At 42.6% G+C, this 17,992-nt stretch overlaps 1 protein-coding gene across 1 annotated transcript in view; it reads left to right on the top strand.

The window, feature by feature from the left end:
- ACBD5 (acyl-CoA binding domain containing 5) overlaps window positions 1–8,584 on the top strand; it is a 222,317-nt gene extending 213,733 nt beyond the window's left edge. The window contains exon 14 of the mRNA XM_070728755.1: window positions 8,574–8,584. The gene's annotated coding sequence lies outside the window, so the exon portion shown is untranslated. The remainder of the gene's footprint in view (window positions 1–8,573) is intronic.
- Window positions 8,585–17,992: the final 9,408 nt, after the last annotated feature.

Here is a 17,992-nt window from a genome sequence, read left to right as displayed (position 1 = left end):
GCAAACCTTATTGGACATGGCAACAAGTCTCCCGCCAGAACGAATAGCCAATCCTGAGACAACATTCAAATACTGAGCCTTAGCAACTCTCTCTGCATATTTAATACAAAGGTCAAGAGATTCGGAGCTTTCCTCACTTTTGAGAGTAAAATAGGTAGGAAAATAGCAGAGAAGTCTCTCGTCCTTGACTCCACCAGTCGAATTCTTTGACTGACAGGGTCTGTAGCATGCCTTCCCTACCTGATTGACTGTAGCAGATTATATGATGGGGCACACCAAAAACTGGAAGAGTGCTAAAGAAGGACTGGGGAGACAGTTGGGCTATGCAATTGTTGTGAGTTCTTTTATAGTAGAAGATACTAAGAGAACCCTGTAGAGCAGGGATGTCAAACTCAAGGCCCACAGGCTGGATCCAGCCCATGGAGTGCTTAGATCTGGCCTATGGGGCTGCTCTGGAAACAGAAAAGTGTTGTGTACAGAGGCACACCAGCCGAATTAGCATGCTGGTTGCTGATTGGATAAAGCGTGACTGGCAGATTTAAACAACTGTCAAGCTGTGCCTCCCGTGTCTCTCGTTAAAAAAAGACCTTGCATACTCCAGGCCCTTCCTTGTTCCTGAGTTAAATGTATTGTCCAAAGTATTCCAGTTTGATCCTTCTATAAACGGCAATAGCTACTACAACGTGTCCGTGTGCTTTGTCCTGACTTAACAAAAAGGACTGTTCCGTGATGCCTCTGCCAGTGAAAACGGAGCTCAGGAGGGCTGTGCATGCCCCCATGCTTCTTTTTTAGCTGCAAAAGCCTCCTGCAGGCCTCTGTCAGTGAAAACGGAGCTCAGCAGGGCTGTGAATACAGTGATCCCTCGATTTTCGCGATCTCGTTCTTCGCGAAACGCTATATTGCGATTTTTCCCACCCGATGACGTCACTCTCTTCCTTCCTTTCTCATCTTTCTTTCTCTCTCTCTTTCTCTCTCTTGCTTCTTCCTCTCTCACACTCTCTTCCTCCCTCTCTCATCTCTTTCTTTCCTTCTCTCTCTTTCTCTATCTCTCCCCCTCTTGCGGGCGGGCTGCGGGCGGGCGGTGGGTGGGCGGGCAGGCGAGCGGGGGCATCAGCGAGGAAGACCCAGGGAAGGTTCCTTCGGCCGCCCAGCAGCTGATCTGCTCGGCAGCGCAGCAAGGAGCCGAATCGGGGTTTCCCCTTTGCGTGGGCAGCGGGGAAACCCCGATCTTCGTCTGCTCGCTGCTGTTGCGCTGCTGAGCAGATCAGCTGCTGGGCGGCCGCAGCAGCAGCGAGCAGACGAAGATCGGGGTTTCCCCGCCGCCCATGCAAAGGGGAGACCCCGATTCGGCTCCTCGCTGCGCTGCCGAGCAGATCAGCTGCTGGGCGGCCGCAGCAGCAGCGAGCAGACGAAGATCGGGGTTTCCCCGCCGCCCACGCAAAGGGGAAACCCCGATTCGGTTCCTCGCTGCGCTGCCGAGCAGATCAGCTGCTGGGCGGCCGAAGGAACCTTCCCTGGGTCTTCCCCGCCGCCCACGCAAACTCCACCATCTGCGCATGCGCGGCCATGAAAAAAAGGCGCACATGCGCAGATGGTGTTTTTACTTCCGCAACCCTACATCGCGAAAAATCGATTATCGCGAGGGGTCTTGGAACGGAACCCTCGCGATAATCGAGGGATCACTGTACTCCCACGCTTCTTTTTTAGCTGTCACAGCCTCCTGCAGGCCTCTGCCAGGGAAAATGGAGCTCGTGCGAGGAGGTGTTACAGAGGAAGGAAGGAAGGAGATGATAACAAGAGTGAGATAGGGTGTGAGGGAAATCCTGCCTTAGCACTTGGCCAGGGGTCCCCGATATGAGTGATGTCAAGCTGGCCATGCCCACCCTGGCTACACCCACCTCAGCCCCCCCCCACCCCGAGGTCAAAGAGAAACCCTAATGTGGCCCTCAGTGAAATCAAGTTTGACACCCCGGCTGTTAGATCCTTGCTGGAATGAAGGACTGCACTCTTGTGGTAAGTAACGGTTCTTTATTAACGAGGAGTAACGGTTTACAGAACTAAACAAAGACAAACATGGCCGTGCCTGGCATCTATATATATGCCAGGCTGCCAGGCTGTGCCAACCAATCACCTTGTAGTATTTTCCCGCCCAAGGAATATGGGGCGGGTACCAGGCCTAACTGTCCTCTGGACACAACACCTGCTGTACAGTATTGCCCTGCCCAAAGGTTTCATCTAGATTCTCCACCTTTGTCATAAATAAAAGTGTTTTGCTAAGACAACATGGGCACCTCACAGGCCTAGAGGAAATGCTCAAAATTATTTCTGCAGCATTTCCTTTGGAACACTAACTGAGTTGTATCAATAAACCTCTGCAAGCTCCCTGCTGTCATGAAACCATTGGTGTATGGCACCTTCCTTATGGGCAGAAGGAGCTGCAAAGTCTATATTCAGAGCGGATAAAGGACTAGTCACAATTCTCATAATTTATCAATCACTAGTGTTTTCTTTGTTTTTCATGGTCATTCAGTGTTTCTCTGAAAAGTATCCAAGGCCAGAAAACTATTTTCCAACATTAATAAAGAGCTTATGTATAATAACGGATATTCTATTTTTTTTCGAGAAAATGTGCAAGGAAACAATCAGGTTTTGTGCTTTGAAACGATCAGTTTAAGCAATACAGCCCCGTTGCTTAAAACAATACAATTGTAGTTATTACATTACAGACAAAAATTACATTCACAAGGTCAAAATCAACACCAGATTGGCCCAATGCAGAATCACTTTTCAAGGCAGATCTGTGCTATGTGGCAATTACATGTCACAATGGTGATCAGGAAAGAGACACATCATGTTCATATTTCTGTAAAGCAATTGCTTGGACCTTTCACTGTGCAATTACTGCTGCAGCTAATTCATTGCACATGGGATGAGTACATATGATATGAAATGGAACCTACAATGGTCTTCCTTGCTATTGAATCAGGAGAAATTTTAAATAATGTCATCTAAGAAATCTATGGAGGTTGTTTACCTGATTAAGGCAATCTGGACATTATTGTACAAAAAATGTTGGCCTGAATCCTCTGATGGAAATTATTCAGAGAGCTGCAAAGAATTACCATAGAAAGCTGTCCACATCACCATTCCTTTTAAAAACGAACTGGAATTGTGAATTGTGTCTTGGAAGGATAGGCTGGTATAGTCCACTCCAATGTTTGGCTTGCAAAATCATTTGCATGAGTGAAGCTGACTTGGACTTCAAAAAGTTGAGCTCCAGAAAGTTTGGAGGACATCAAATTAACAAACATGAATGACCTGATTAGAAATTTAACCTTGGCGCGCTCTCACCAAATGTGTTGTGTTTGTTTGAATTAATGTATGAAAATCACTGATTGGTTAAGATGCGGCTATTGGAAAATAGCCGCGAAAGTTAAACATTGACAGTTAACAAAAGCCCGCGGTTTTGTAACAGTATAAATAGGGCAACGGAGTAGCCGTTGCCCCAGTTCGAATTGATACTTCTTGGTTCAACGTTACTCTGTCTCTGCTCTTCAATAAATGAAGAATTAGCTCAACCTGACTCCGAGTGGTGATTTAACAGTGGCGACGAGGAGGTCGGACTCCCGCGAAAACAACCCGAACCAGTTCAGGACTCCAGCGACGGCTACCTGTTACCCCTGGAGGCCAGCGAAGATCCGGCTGCAACATCGCAGACAGGCCCGTCACAAACTAGCCTTAGCGGAGCAGAAACAGCATCGGCCGTCCAGGGAGGTAGCTTTCAAGAGAATGAACTGTGCAGGTCACAGTGTACCATGAAGCCACCAATCCGGTTACAGGACTACGTCACTTGGATAAATACGTAGTCTGTAGTTTTTTCTAAAAAGGGAGGGGTGTTGTGTTTGTTTGAATTAATGTATGAAAATCACTGATTGGTTATGACGCGGCTATTGGAAAATAGACGCGAAAGTTAAACATTGACAGTTAACAAAAGCCCGCGGTTTTGTAACAGTATAAATAGGGCAACGGAGTAGCCGTTGCCCCAGTTTGAATAGATACTTCTTGGTTCACCGTTATTCTGTCTCTGCTCTTCAATAAATGAAGAATTAGCTCAACCTGACTCCGAGTGGTGATTTAACAAAATGTCTCTGCATAATAATGATAATAAAATAAAATAATATATTAATAATGTAAATTACTTCTTATAGAGGGTTTTCCCTCACCTTGGAACAAACTACAGAACGTTTAATTCAGTGATGGGTTGCTGAAAATTCAGACCAGTTCACCTGTATCGGTGGCGGTCCAAAGGCTGTTTAACAGGAAAAGAAAGACAGGAAGAGGGGGAAACTAAAAAAAGAAAAGAAAAACAAAAGGTAAATAAAACTAAGGAGATTCTTTGGTAGGTCAATCAGAAATTAAGTGAAAAGAAATAAACAACAAGAAGAGAAGGCATGATCTAATCACCTGAGTTTCTATCATAAAAAACATAGTTCGATACTTTCTCCCATATTTAGAAGGGCATGGAGCAGGGGTGGATTTAGACAGGTTCGAACTGTTGGCCTGAATTGGTAGCGACCTGCTGGTGATGTCCTGAAGATGTCACCAAATCAGATCAGTCAGTGCCAGTCCCTGAGTTCTGCCATCTTTAAAAAATTTTTTGTTTAAATTTGTTTTTCTTGTGATCATGCGCAGAAGCCGAGTTCTGGCACTGTGCATGAGGTTACCATCTTTTTTCAGCTTTGTTTTTTTTGCCACATGGCGCAGGAGGAAGCAAACCAGCAGCAAGGTAAGTTAGAACTCATCCTACTTCCAGGGTCCCCCTGTAATCCCTTTTGGCTTCCATGGGGCTGTAGGGAGGCTTGCAAGGCCCAAAAGTGGTACTGGGGAGGGCTTCGAGGGAGGGAGAAAGAAAGAAATCTTCACTGTTTGGGAATCCCCATGAGTTTGAGTGGAGAGCTTATTGTAAGTGGCTGCTAAGCTATCCTTGCTCAAGCTAAGCTAATCAACAGTGGAGCTCTAAGACTGCCAGATGACCAATGGGCATGTTCTCAGTTTCAAAATGTCTGGCTTTTCTTTCTGCTACCAAAGACCTTCTGGGAATCTTCACAGGAAAGAAGAAAGGGAGGGAGGGAGGGTGGGAGAAAGAGATAGGGAAGGAGAGAGAGAGAAAAAAAAAGAAAGAGAGAGAAAGAAAGAAAAAGAAAAAAGAAAAAAAGGACGGTAAAGAGAGAGATAAGAAAGAAAAAAGATAAAAAGAAAGGAAGGAAGGAAGAAATGGAAAGACAGAGAAAGAAAGAATGAGGAAGAGAAAGAAAAATAAAAAAGAGGAAGGAAGGAAGAGGAGAGAGAGAGAGAAGGAAGAAGAAAGAAGCATCACAAACCCTGCCACTAGATGTGGCTTCAGAAGATACTTTGAAATGGCACAGCAATTTAGGGCTGGAAAATATCTTGTAGATCATCTTGTCCAACTCCCTGCTGCAGCAGGAAACCTTACATTGTCTGGATTGTTTCGGTGCCTCTAACAGAGAAGAAAATTGCCAGAAAGGAGAAGGAGTTTACTAGGATGAGGTTGCCATGCAGAGGAAGGCAGGGATAATCCTTGACTTATGACCACAATTGAGGCCAAAAGTTTGGTTGTTAAGTAAGCGCGTTGTTAAATATGTTTCACTACATTTTATTTAGTCCATGACTCTTCCTGACTGTACCAGTCATGTGCAAGCTAGGGAAGAACATCTGAAGGCATATGCAATGTTGTAATGTACAGAAGTTATGGTTAAATGTGTGGCAGAAAGTGGGCTCTGGGTGTGTTTTTCCAAATGTAGTACAGTACTGTATTTTTTGGAGTATAAGACACACCTTTTTATTCCCTAAGAGGCTTAAAATTCAGGTGCATCTTATATTCTGAATGTGTTCTGCCCGCGTGTCCCAACCACCCGTAATTACAGGGTAATTAGTCCAAAAAGACACACACCACACGATAGAAGGAAAACCAAAAGTCTTTATCAACAAAAGAGAAGAAAAAACTCCCTTTTTAAATGTCAAATGCTGGGAAAGGTGGGGGGGAAAAGCAGAGGGTAACTAGAAACAAGATGGCTAGACTAAATTACAAGAGCAGTGTGTGCACAGTTTGATGTAGTGAAACACCAATTTAGGGACAGGTGATGATGATGACGACGAAAATCTATGTGGATGTGAAGAATTAACACCAACATGATGGCAAATAATCAAATAAAATCACCTAGGTTTCAGTTTGCAAATGGTACAGAAAGTAAAATACAATGGGAGCAACTTAATTTGATAGCTCGCAAAAATGGCCATGTCATAAAATCAAGATGGCCGCTGTGCCTGCCCATCCTTGTTTCATTTGATCACCATTTTGAGTTTTTCGGAGGGGGGGGCAGTAGACAGGCCTAGACTTACATTTATATGAATTTCATTGGCATTTCTTCTCTTTGGAAAACAAATGAAAACAATTCCTGTTCCATCAAGTTGAAAACTGGAAATAAAACGCAGAAGACATTTATTTGGCACTGCTCTTTACTTCAAATATATAACAAAATGATTTTCTGCCCAGCTCTGTATAATGGTAAATAATTTGGACAGTGAAATCTTTTTAATCTTTTCTTGGGCTAAGCTAAGCAATCAAGTAGCCAAACTGGTAGTCACAGTCCTGAGCTGATGTTCACGCTCATAGGATTCTTATGCTTTATTCCACTTGGACCAGCAGTGGCCTAAGTCATTTTCTATTAACTCATCCAAGCATAGAAGACCATAACAATAAAAATGTTAAATGTACTGTGGAATTTCATTCGGCTTTTGTAAGGAGCTACGCAACCCCCTAAAGCAGAAAACACATAATCTTAACCAGATTTTAAATAACATTTTTGCTGCTCTTTTGGAAGACAAATAAGCCAAGCTGACCAGAATTTTCCTCAGAAGCAAAAAGGCAGCCATTTTCTTGCTCTGATGCAACATGGACCCAACGGGGGAAATGCACTGTTAAGTTGTCCAAGGAGAGGAAAAGTTAATAAACAACATATGTGTTCTTTGCCCCAACATTGTCTGGTTTTGGGTGGCAATGAATTTGAAGTCTGGCACCTCAGAGACAGAGAACTGGACTTTGCTACCCTATTTCTTTAAATTACTATATCACAATAGGCAAGACATCTGTAATTGTTAATAAATAGATTATTGATAAATAACTAAGACGCCTTAAACATGATCTAAGTATTGCCCACAAGATCATATGCTGCAACGTCCTGCCTGTTGGCGACTACTTCAGCTTCAACCACAACAACACAAGAGCACACAACAGATTTAAACTTAATATTAACGGCTCCAAACTTGACTGTAAAAACTATGACTTCAGTAACCGAGTTGTTGAAGCGTGGAACTAATTACCGGACTCCGTAGTGTCATCCCCAAACCCCCAACACTTTACCCTTAGATTATCTACGGTTGACCTATCCAGTTTCCTAAGAGGTCAGTAAGGGGCGAGTACAAGTGCACTAGAGTGCCTTCCGTCCCCTGTCCTATTGCTCTCCTATATCTTTCTTCTATTCCTATATCTCTTCTTCTATTCTTTCATTGATATGTTCTATTACTATATCTTCTTTTCTATTCTTTTGTAGATTTTCACCGGTACAGGTATGACGGTCTTGGTATATTCGGGTTTCTTCCCGTGTAGGATTTGGAAATTTCTGGCGACGTTTTGATGAGGTCCCATTCATCATCTTCAGGCTGGTGTTTCTGTCCTTGTAAGGTCAGAAACACCAGCCTGAAGATGATGAGTGGGACCTCGTCGAAATGTCGCCAGAAATTTCCAAATCCTACACGGGAAGAAACCCGAATATACCAAGACCGTCATATATACAAAAGGTTAAAGAACCACTAAGTAAATAGGGTCACATCAGTGAAGGGCTACCAAACTTTTTACTACCATACTGTGGGCGTGGCTTATGCAGGATGCCCTGCATTTTCTTTCAACATCTTTCAGTACAAATTGGGTGCTCTAGGGTGGAGCTCCATTTTCGCTACCCCACTGTGTCCCCCTTCGTCCGGGCAGCAGCCCACCCTTGGCCACATCACTTGTGAAATTGTCTGGCTTGCTAAACTTCTAATTCCAATGTGTTTATTTTAAGGGATATGCTATAGTTTCACATAATCATAATGAGAGCCGCTTCCAAGAAATGAGAAACTAATGAAAAATGGGGTCCTGGACCCAGAAAATAGGACTCATAGATCATAGCCCTGGGGCCAGATTGCCCGTCATTATGTGCTGCTTTGCAATCCAAATTTTATTCTAATTCTTGCTCAACTTTGTAAGCAAAGTAGCCAGTTTAGCTATCCTTTTAAATAAAGTAAGCATATGTTGGTGGCTGAATTTAAGAGGCAAGAGTAATAATGCATATGAAGATTGCTTGAGAGCATCTGCATGTCATTAACTTTTCCTTCTACCTCTTTGTCTGGTCAATGCCTTTCTGCCCACAGAGAAAACTGTTATTTTAAATATAATTAAATGTTATATCATGACTTTTTATTGTAACTTTAATGACATTCATTACTAGAATGAGAAAACTGAACATCCACAAAAGTATACGATTCATTTACTATCCACCCTCTTCCTGCCTAAGTCCTATCTTTCTATCTCTTGAATTCTATGATCCATCAACATCATGGACACTTTCTATATTCCTTCCTTCCTTCCTTCCTCCCCCTCCCCTTCCTCTTTAAATCTGTGGGTTATTATTACAGACAGTGAAGAATATTATTGGAATTATTATTGCCTACAAAATCATATGCTGCAACATCCTGCCTGTCAATGACTACTTCAGCTTCAGCCGCAGCAACACAAGAGCACGCAACAAATTCAAACTTAATATTAATCGCTCCAAGCTCGACTGTAAAAAATATGACTTTAGCAATCGAGTTGTCGAAGCGTGGAACTCATTACCGGACTCAGTAGTGTCAACCCTTAACCCCCAACATTTCTCCCTTAGACTATCCACGATTGACCTCTCCAGGTTCCTAAGAGGTCAGTAAGGGGCGTACATAAGCACACTAGCCTGCCTTTCATCCCCTGTCCAATTGTCTCTCCTTATCTCATATATCATATACAGTGCTACCTCATCATACGAACTTAATTGGTTTCAGGAGGAGGTTCGTAAGGTGAAAAGTTCGTAAGATGAAATAATGTTTCCCATAGGAATCAATGTAAAAGCAAATAATGCGTGCAAATCCTTCAGGAAAATCCCAAAATTTAGAAGGGAGGCGAACAGAGGGCAGGGAGGAGCAGCTAAAGGGGGCGGGTGGTAGAAGCAAGGCTAGGCTAAAGGGTGAGTGGGAAGGAAGAAAGGCAAGGGGGGCACCCCTCCCTTTTCTTTCTTCAAAAGACACCGTTTCAGTGCTTTTGCAAGCATGTTGTTCTCTGCAAAAAAATTTCCTCTCCCAAGCTGCCCCTCCCTTTTCTTTCTTCAAAAGACACCCTTTCAGTTCCTTTGCAAGCACCTTGTTCTCTGCACAAATTTTCCTTCCCCAAGCTGCCCCTCCCTCCTCCCTTTTCTTTCTTAAAAAGACACCCTTTCAGTTCCTTTGCAAGCACCTTGTTCTCTGCAAAAATTTTCCTCCCCCAAGCTGCCCCTCCCTCTTCCCTTTTCTTTCTTAAAAAGACACCCTTTCAGTTCCTTTGCAAGCACCTTGTTCTCTGCAAAAATTTTCCTCCCCCAAGCTGCCCCTCCCTCCTCCCTTTTCTTTCTTAAAAAGACACCCTTTCAGTTCCTTTGCAAGCACGTTGTTCTCTGCAAAATGTTTCCTACTCCAAGCAGCCCCTCCCTTTTCTTTCTTCAAAAAAGGGGGAAAAAAGAAACCCCTTCATCCCAGCAGCAGCTGCTTGGGTTGGTAAGGTGAAAATAGTTCGGAAGAAGAGGCAAAAAAATCTTAAACACCGGGTTCGTATCTTGAAAAGTTCGTTAGAAGAGGCGTTTGTAAGATGAGGTACCACTGTATCTTTTCTTCCTTTCATATATCTTCTCCTCTACTTTTATATCTTTTCTTTATATATAATACTTCATGTCTATCCTCTTCAATATGTATTGTGTATTGGACAAAACAAACAAACAAACAAGCAAACAAACAAGCAAATAAATAAAGTTAACTTGCTGTAGTCATACTTGATAATTGGAAAAGTGACTCTATCTTTAGCAAAAGAGGAAGGAATGGATATCTAAGTGAGGGGTGAAGTAGAGATATATTTAGTTTGCAGTTTAAATTTAACTTCTCACTTTTAAGTTACTATTATTACCAGTCTCATTGATTAGAGATGGAAAGCCTCTGCAGGTTTTTTTTTTTTCATATGCCTTCCTGATGGGCTATATTATAACTTCCAGGATTTCTAATTCTGGACAAGTTGGCTCCGAATTTAAGGTCTGTATTTAATGTTCGATGTATAGTTTAATACACTAGGAAAAAAATCCAATTGGTTCACCGTGAGTGACTGCAAAGGGATTTCCCTTGTAGCTACCTCTCAGTGCTGGGTCAACTTCTCTTGTTATTTTTCCCAGCTTGATCATTGCGAAATTCAAAATCACCTCAGCAACCACTGAACCTCAGTTCTCTCTGACAACAGAAAGACATGAAAGGGAAATAGGCCACTTCTTTTTGTTTTTAATAACACGGGTCAAGTTGCCAATGAAGCATATGAAATCAATAGTCCATTTCATGTGAAAAGCTCTGAGCTCAAGGAAACCTTTCCACAACTACTCTATGATACGAAGATTGATCTTTTTTCCCTCCATTTTACTTTTCACAGGGATGCTCTGCAAATAGCAACACCCTGATGCTAGAAAGTTGTAAATATCCTGTAAGTGTGAAATCCGTGCACTCATCACTTAATGTTAGTCATTTTAATGTAATAGGACGTCATCCATTAACTGCACAGCTGACAGTTTTAAACATACCTAGGAGAAGGCCTGATCTCTTCACTTTTGCCTGTCTATTTCTTCTCACAGCAGAAACATCTGGTCATTCTAAAACTGTAATTTGTGGACACTTTGCACTCACAATGGAATGTCCAAAAACAGCTCTGAAAAACTTGGTTGTTTTTTCCTTACCAAAGGAGCTGGCCTGGACGTGAGGAACCATTGTTATAAATCTGCCGTTGCTTTTTCAGTCCCTCAACACAGGATGGAATCAAACAAGTCACTCTGGCAAAAAAAGCAAAACAAAAATAAAGTGTGCTGGTTGTTAATTGGAAGAGCAGAATAACTGAGTCAAGATGATGAGTAATTGCTCTATTTATTTAGCAAATTTATATGGTTGCCCACTTCATTGGATGTGACTCTGGACAGCATGCAATAATAATTAAAACAGAATTGTAACCATCAAAACACTTAAAACAGTAAACATAATAAAAATAAATAAAAAACAAGATTGCAGGAGAATAACAGCCTTCCAAACACAGAAGAACCATCTAGCAGTTTCTCCAGAGCAGGGGTCCCCAAACTTGGCAACTTTAAGACATGTGGACTTCAAATCCCAGAATTCTCCATGGCTGAGAATTCAAGGACTTGAAATCCACAAATCTTAAAGTTGCCAAGTTTGAAGACCTTTAGTCCAGGGGATCTAAGGGCCTGATGAAAAACATCTGTATTTTGTGGGTTTTCTGAACAGGTAGTCCTGAAATTACAACCATTTCTTTAGTGACTGTAGTTAATGACAGCACTGAAAAATATCAGAGTTTGTTGCAGAAAAATCAATTCCAGAAGCACACACAGATGATTGATTGAGCTGGATTCATTAACTTCTTTATAAACATAATAACAAATGAATTTACAATACCATTAGCAGAGTTCTTCTTCAATATGTCCATGTCCAGTCAACGAAGCAGTAGAAGTGATGTGCCGGTGTCTGGAGGCTGTTGGGGCCTGGATGGGTGTCAACAAACTCAAACTCAACCCGGATAAGACGGAGTGGCTGTGGGTTTTGCCTCCCAAGGACAATTCCATCTGTCTGTCCATCACCCTGGGGGGGGAATTATTGACCCCCTCGGAGAGGGTTCGCAACTTGGGCGTCCTCCTCGATCCACAGCTCACATTAGAGAACCATCTTTCAGTTGTGGCGAGGGGGGCGTTTGCCCAGGTTCGCCTGGTGCACCAGTTGCGGCCCTATCTGGACCGGGACTCATTGCTCACAGTCACTCATGCCCTCATCACCTCGAGGTTCGACTACTGTAATGCTCTCTACATGGGGCTACCTTTGAAAAGTGTTTGGAAACTTCAGATCGTGCAGAATGCAGCTGCAAGAGCAGTCATGGGCTTACCTAGGTATGCCCATATTTCACCATCACTCCGCAGTCTGCATTGGCTGCCGATCAATTTCCGGTCACAATTCAAAGTGTTGGTTATGACCTTTAAAGCCCTTCATGGCACTAGACCAGAATATCTCCGAGACCGCCTTCTGCCGCACGAATCCCAGCAACCGATTAGGTCCCACAGAGTGGGCCTTCTCCGGGTTCCGTCAACTAAACAATGTCGGTTGGTGGGCCCCAGTGGAAGAACCTTCTCTGTGGCAGCCCCGACTCTCTGGAACCAACTCCCCCCAGAGATTAGAACTGCCCCTACTCTCCCTGCCTTCCGTAAACTCCTTAAAACCCACCTTTGTCGTCAGGCATGGGGGAACTGAAACACCTCCCCCGGGCATGTCTAATTTATGCATGGTATGTTTGTGTGTGTGTATGTTAGTAAATGGGGTTCTTTTTAAATCTTTTTAAATATTTTAAATTTATTTGGATTTGTCATGATTTGCTGTATTTTGCTATGAGCCGCCCCGAGTCTGCGGAGAGGGGCAGCATACAAATCTAAATAATAAATAAATAATAAATAAATAAATATACCAATATACCAACAATTACAGGTATGACACAAACAGTTTCAAGCAGGAAGACAGTTTTCAGTTCAGAATTCAGAATGAACAGAGAGCAGAGTGGGATAAGCAGGGAAGGCTTGCTGTCTTCTGCACTACCAGTGTGCCCTCTGTGCCCGTCATGGGCGCACGAGTGCCCATTGGCATGAGATTTGGGAAGGTAGTACCACATGATCTTAGGATGCTGCAACTCTTGTAAATATATGCCTCTTTCACAAGTGCCTGAATTTTGATCATGTGACTTTGGAGGTGCTGTGACTGTTGTCAGTGTGTATACCAGACAAAAGGCATCTGGAGAGAGACATCAATACAATGGAATGGAATGAAATGGAACAGAACGGAACAGAACAGAATAGAACTTTTTATTGGTCGTGTGATTGGACATACAGGGAATTTGTCTTGGCTGATTTGTTCTTAGTGTACATAAAAGAAAAAAAACATTTGTCAAGAATCACAAGGTACAACACTTAATAATAGTCCGGGTACAAATAAGCAATCAAATCATATTAGGAACCAATGAATATAAATCATAAGATTACAAACAACAAAGTTACAGTGACACAGTCATTTGTGGGAGGGCGGATGGGTGAGAAGGTTAATAGTAGTTCTTATTTATTAAATAGTTTGACAGTATTGAGAGAATTACCACATTTTTTGGAGTATAAGACACACATCCCCCCTAAAAGTGGCTGAAAATTTGGGTGTGTCTTATACTCTGAATGTAGCTTTTCAAATATTTTTTTCCCAGCCCTAATGATCTTCCTGGCTCTTAGTGGCTTGCAGTCTTTTTCTTTGTTACTCCCTCCAAAAAAAGTTTTTTCCCAGCCCTAACCATGTGATGTGCTGAAGCTGACCAGATTAAGGATGTTAGCCAGATGAATACCTGGCAGGTAGACCCCCCCTTATTTTTCTCTCCCAAAACTAAGAAGAGTTTATATTCTGAAAAAGATGGTACAGTGGTACCTCATCATACGAACTTAATTGGTTCCAGGAGGAGGTTCGTAAGGTGAAAAGTTTCCCATAGGAATCAATGTAAAAACAATGCGTGCAAATCCTTCAGGAAAATCCCAAAATTTAGAAGGGAGGCGAACAGAGGGCAGGGAGGAGCAGCTAAAGGGGGCGGGTGGAAGAAGCAAGGCTAGGCTAAAGGGTGAGTGGGAAGGAAGAAAATCAAGGGGGGCGCCCCTCCCTTTTCTTTCTTCAAAAGACACTGTTTCAGTGCCTTTGCAAGCACATTGTTCTCTGCAAAATCTTTCCTCCTCCAAGCCACCCCTCCCTTTTCTTTCTTCAAAAGACACCGTTTCAGTGCCTTTGCAAGCATGTTGTTCTCTGCAAAATCTTTCCTCCTCCAAGCCGCCCCTCCCTTTTCTTTCTTCAAAAAACGGGAAAAAAAGAAACCCCTTCATCCCAGCAGCAGCTGCTTGGGTTCGTATGGTGAAAATAGTTTGGAAGAAGAGGCAAAAAAATCTTAATCACCGGGTTCGTATCTTGAAAAGTTCGTTAGAAGAGGCGTTCGTACGATGAGGTACCACTGTATTTGTGAAAAGTAAAGATAACAGCTATGATCGCTGCATAGAAGCTATTCCCTTTTTTATGTGCTTCACACGGCTGTGACTTCTGACTGGTTCCTGATCAGTTCAGTTTTCTCCTTTAATGGAAGATAGGGTTTTAATTTTTTTTTTTTCAGGAACTACACTAAATTAGATTTTGCAGCGACACTGCACGTCTGGGTACCTGTATTAATGAAAATCTATTTAATTCATGTAATCAATGAAGGATAAAACAGGGAGGCCAGATTTGACACTTTGTCCTGTAAATTCTGCAGTAAAAGAAAAACAGAGGTCTCGGCAGCTACTTTCAATAAAGAAGGAACTGAAACTCCGGAACTTGAATGCTGCAATTCAAGTGGCTTTTTATGAGACTTATTCAACATGCTTTCAAAAGATGTGATTAAGGAGACAATACACAGGGAGATGAATCTAATGATCCCTAACTATAAATGTGCAATGGAAGGAACAGAGCGTTCATTGTTAGTGAAACTTAACAGGAAGGGTTAGAATAGAATAGAATAGAATAGAATAACAGGGTTGGAAGGGATCTTGGAGATCTTCTAGTCCAACCCCTGCTTAAGCAATAAACCCTACACTACTTCAGCCAAATGGTTATCTAATCTCTTATTTAAAATTTCCATTGTTGGAGCATTTACAACTTCTGGAGGCAAGTAGTTCCATTGATTAATTGTTCTAATTGTCAAGAAATTTTTCCTTAGTTCTAGATTGCTTCTCTTCTTGATTAGTTTCTACCCATAGCTTCTAGTTCTACTCCCAGGTGCTTTGGAGAATACAGTGGTACCTCTACTTAAAATTTAAATCATTTATTTATTTATTTATTACTTAGATTTGTATGCCGCCCCTCTCCGAAAAATCATTCCATGACCAGGTTCTTAAGTAGAAAAGTTTGTAAGCAGAAGCAATTTTTCCCATAGGAATCAATGTAAAAGCAAATAATGTGTGCAAACCCATTAGGAAAGAAATAAAAGCGCAGAATTTGGGTGGGAGGAGGAGGAAGAAGAAGAGGAGGAGGACAGTCGCTGCCAGGGAGCATTTCTTTTCTCTGGGCGCTGGCAGAGGTTTGTTCCCTCTCCAAGCGCCCAGAGAAAGGAAAATGCTTCATTCACTCTGGACTGCCAAAGCCTCCTTAAGCGCCACCGAAAGGCTCCTCTGGCAGCCCAGAAAAGCTCGAGATGGCCGGGATTAAACGGGAATAGCAGGAAACTGGCTGGGCCTTCGTGACGTTCTCCAATTTCCTGGGAAATTTTTCTGGGCTCAGGTTCTTAAGTAGAAAATGGTTCCTAAGAAGAGGCAAAAAAATAATAAACACCCGGTTCTTATCTAGAAAAGTTCTTAAGTAGAGGCATTCTTAAGTAGAGGTACCACTGTAGTTTGATTCTTTCTTCCTTGTGGCAGTCCCTGAGATATTGGAACACTGTTATCATGTTACCCCTAGTTCTTCTTTTCATAAGATTAGACATATTATTATTATTATTATTATTATTATTATTATTATTAATTAGATTTGTATGCCGCCCCTCTCCATAGACTCGGGGCGGCTCACAACAGTGATAAAAAACAATACATGGTAACAAATCTAATATTTAAAATCTAAAATAACAATTTTACATTAAAAAGTCTAAAAAACCCCAATACAGTGGTACCTCTAGATACGAGTTTAATTCATTCCAGAAGGGAGCTTGTATGTCAAACAACTCATATCTGGAACAAATGGCTTTAGACTTTGTTTTCCCCCTCTGAAATAACCAGAAGCAAGGATTCTTGCGCCACCTAGTGCATGGTCGGCTCGTATCCCAAATTTGAGCTCGGATCTGGAACAGAAATTTCTCTCCCCTCGTGGCTCATAACTTGGAATACTCGCATGTGGAACAGCTCGTATCTAGAGGTACTACTGTATATAAAAATACATACACACAATCATATCATACACAAAAACTACATAGACAAGGGGGAGATGTCTCAGTTCCCCCATGCCTGATGGCAGAAGTGGGTTTTAAGGAGTTTATGAAAGGCAAGGAGGGTGGGGGCAATCCTAATCTTTGGGGGGAGCTGGTTCCAGAGGGTCGGAGCCACCACAGAGAAGGCTCTTCCCCTGGGTCCTGCCAGCCGACATTGTTTAGTCAACGGGACCCGAAGAAGGCCAACTCTGTGGGACCTAACCGGCTGCTGGGATTCATGTGGCAGAAGGCGGTCTCGCAGATATCCTGGTCCAGTGCCATGAAGGGCTTTATAGGTCATAACCAACACTTAGAATTGTGACCGGAAACTGATCGGCAACCAATGCAGACATATCCAGTTCCAGCAACCATTCTTTGCATGTTTTATCCTCGAGTCTCTTAGTCATCTTGGTTGCTCTTCTCTGCATTCTCCCTTGGCTCTGGGCAGTGATTGTCCTCCTGTATCTATATGGAGGGAACTGCATCTATATGGAGGAAGGTATGCAGTGGGGTACCCCAAGAGTCTCTTGTAGACCCAGTACTCTTTAACATCACCATCAATTATTTGGATAAGGGGATAGATAGGGAACTTAAATTTGCAGACAACACCAAGCTATAACAAATAATTTATGTATGATGTGACTGAGTTGTATGGTTTTAATAATGGGTTTTTTTTTTGTTTTTAATATTTTGGATTTGTGTCTTTGTTGTGAGCCGCTCTGAGCCCTCGGAGAGGGGTGGAATACAAATCTAATAAATAATAATAATAATAACAACAATGTAGAAAAGATGTTGAGACTCTAGAGTACTGGGCATAAAACAGACTCTTGGGGTACCCCACTGCATACCTCCCTCCATATAGATGCAGTTCCATTGAGGACTACACATTGAGGGCAGTTTGTCAGTCAGTTACAAATCCACCTGGTAATGATGCTGTCTAACACACTTAATTTTTAAAAATCAAATAGTAAGTCAGTGATGACGAACCTATGGCATGGATGCCACAGATGGTACGCGGAGCCATAACTGCTGGCACGCGAGCCATTGCCCTAGCTCAGCTCCAGCGTACATGTGTGTGCTGACCAGTTGATTTTTGGCTTGTACAGATGCTCTGGGAGGGTGTTTTTGGCTTCCAAAGATCCTCCTGGGAGATGGGGGAGGGCGTTTTTGCCCTCAACCGGCTCCAGGGAAGCCCTTGAAGGCTGGAGACACAAGCCTACTGGCCCCACCAGAAGTTGGGAAACAGGCCATTTCCAGCCTCCAGAGGGTTTCCAAGGTGCAGGGGAAGCTGTTTTCACTCACTCCAGGCATTGAATTATGGGTGTGGGCACTTGTGTATGTGCAATAGCATGCATGCACGCTCTTTTGGCACCTGAGGGAAAAAAGGTTCACCATCACTGTAGTAAGTTATAGTCTACTTTGTCAAAGTAAATTATATTGACAGAATTCCTCTGGTCCACTAGTTTTGTTAAAGAACCCAGTAAGATTAGTCTGGCATAATGTGTTTTTCCCCAAACGCATGCTAGCTTTTGGTTATTACTTTGTTTACTTCTAAGGGTTCACTGA

The sequence above is a fragment of the Erythrolamprus reginae genome, chromosome Z, assembly GCF_031021105.1.
Source record: "Erythrolamprus reginae isolate rEryReg1 chromosome Z, rEryReg1.hap1, whole genome shotgun sequence".
Lineage (NCBI taxonomy): Eukaryota > Metazoa > Chordata > Lepidosauria > Squamata > Dipsadidae > Erythrolamprus > Erythrolamprus reginae.
Note: the sequence above shows the minus strand (reverse complement) of the source record. Positions and strands in the feature narration are given on the sequence as shown.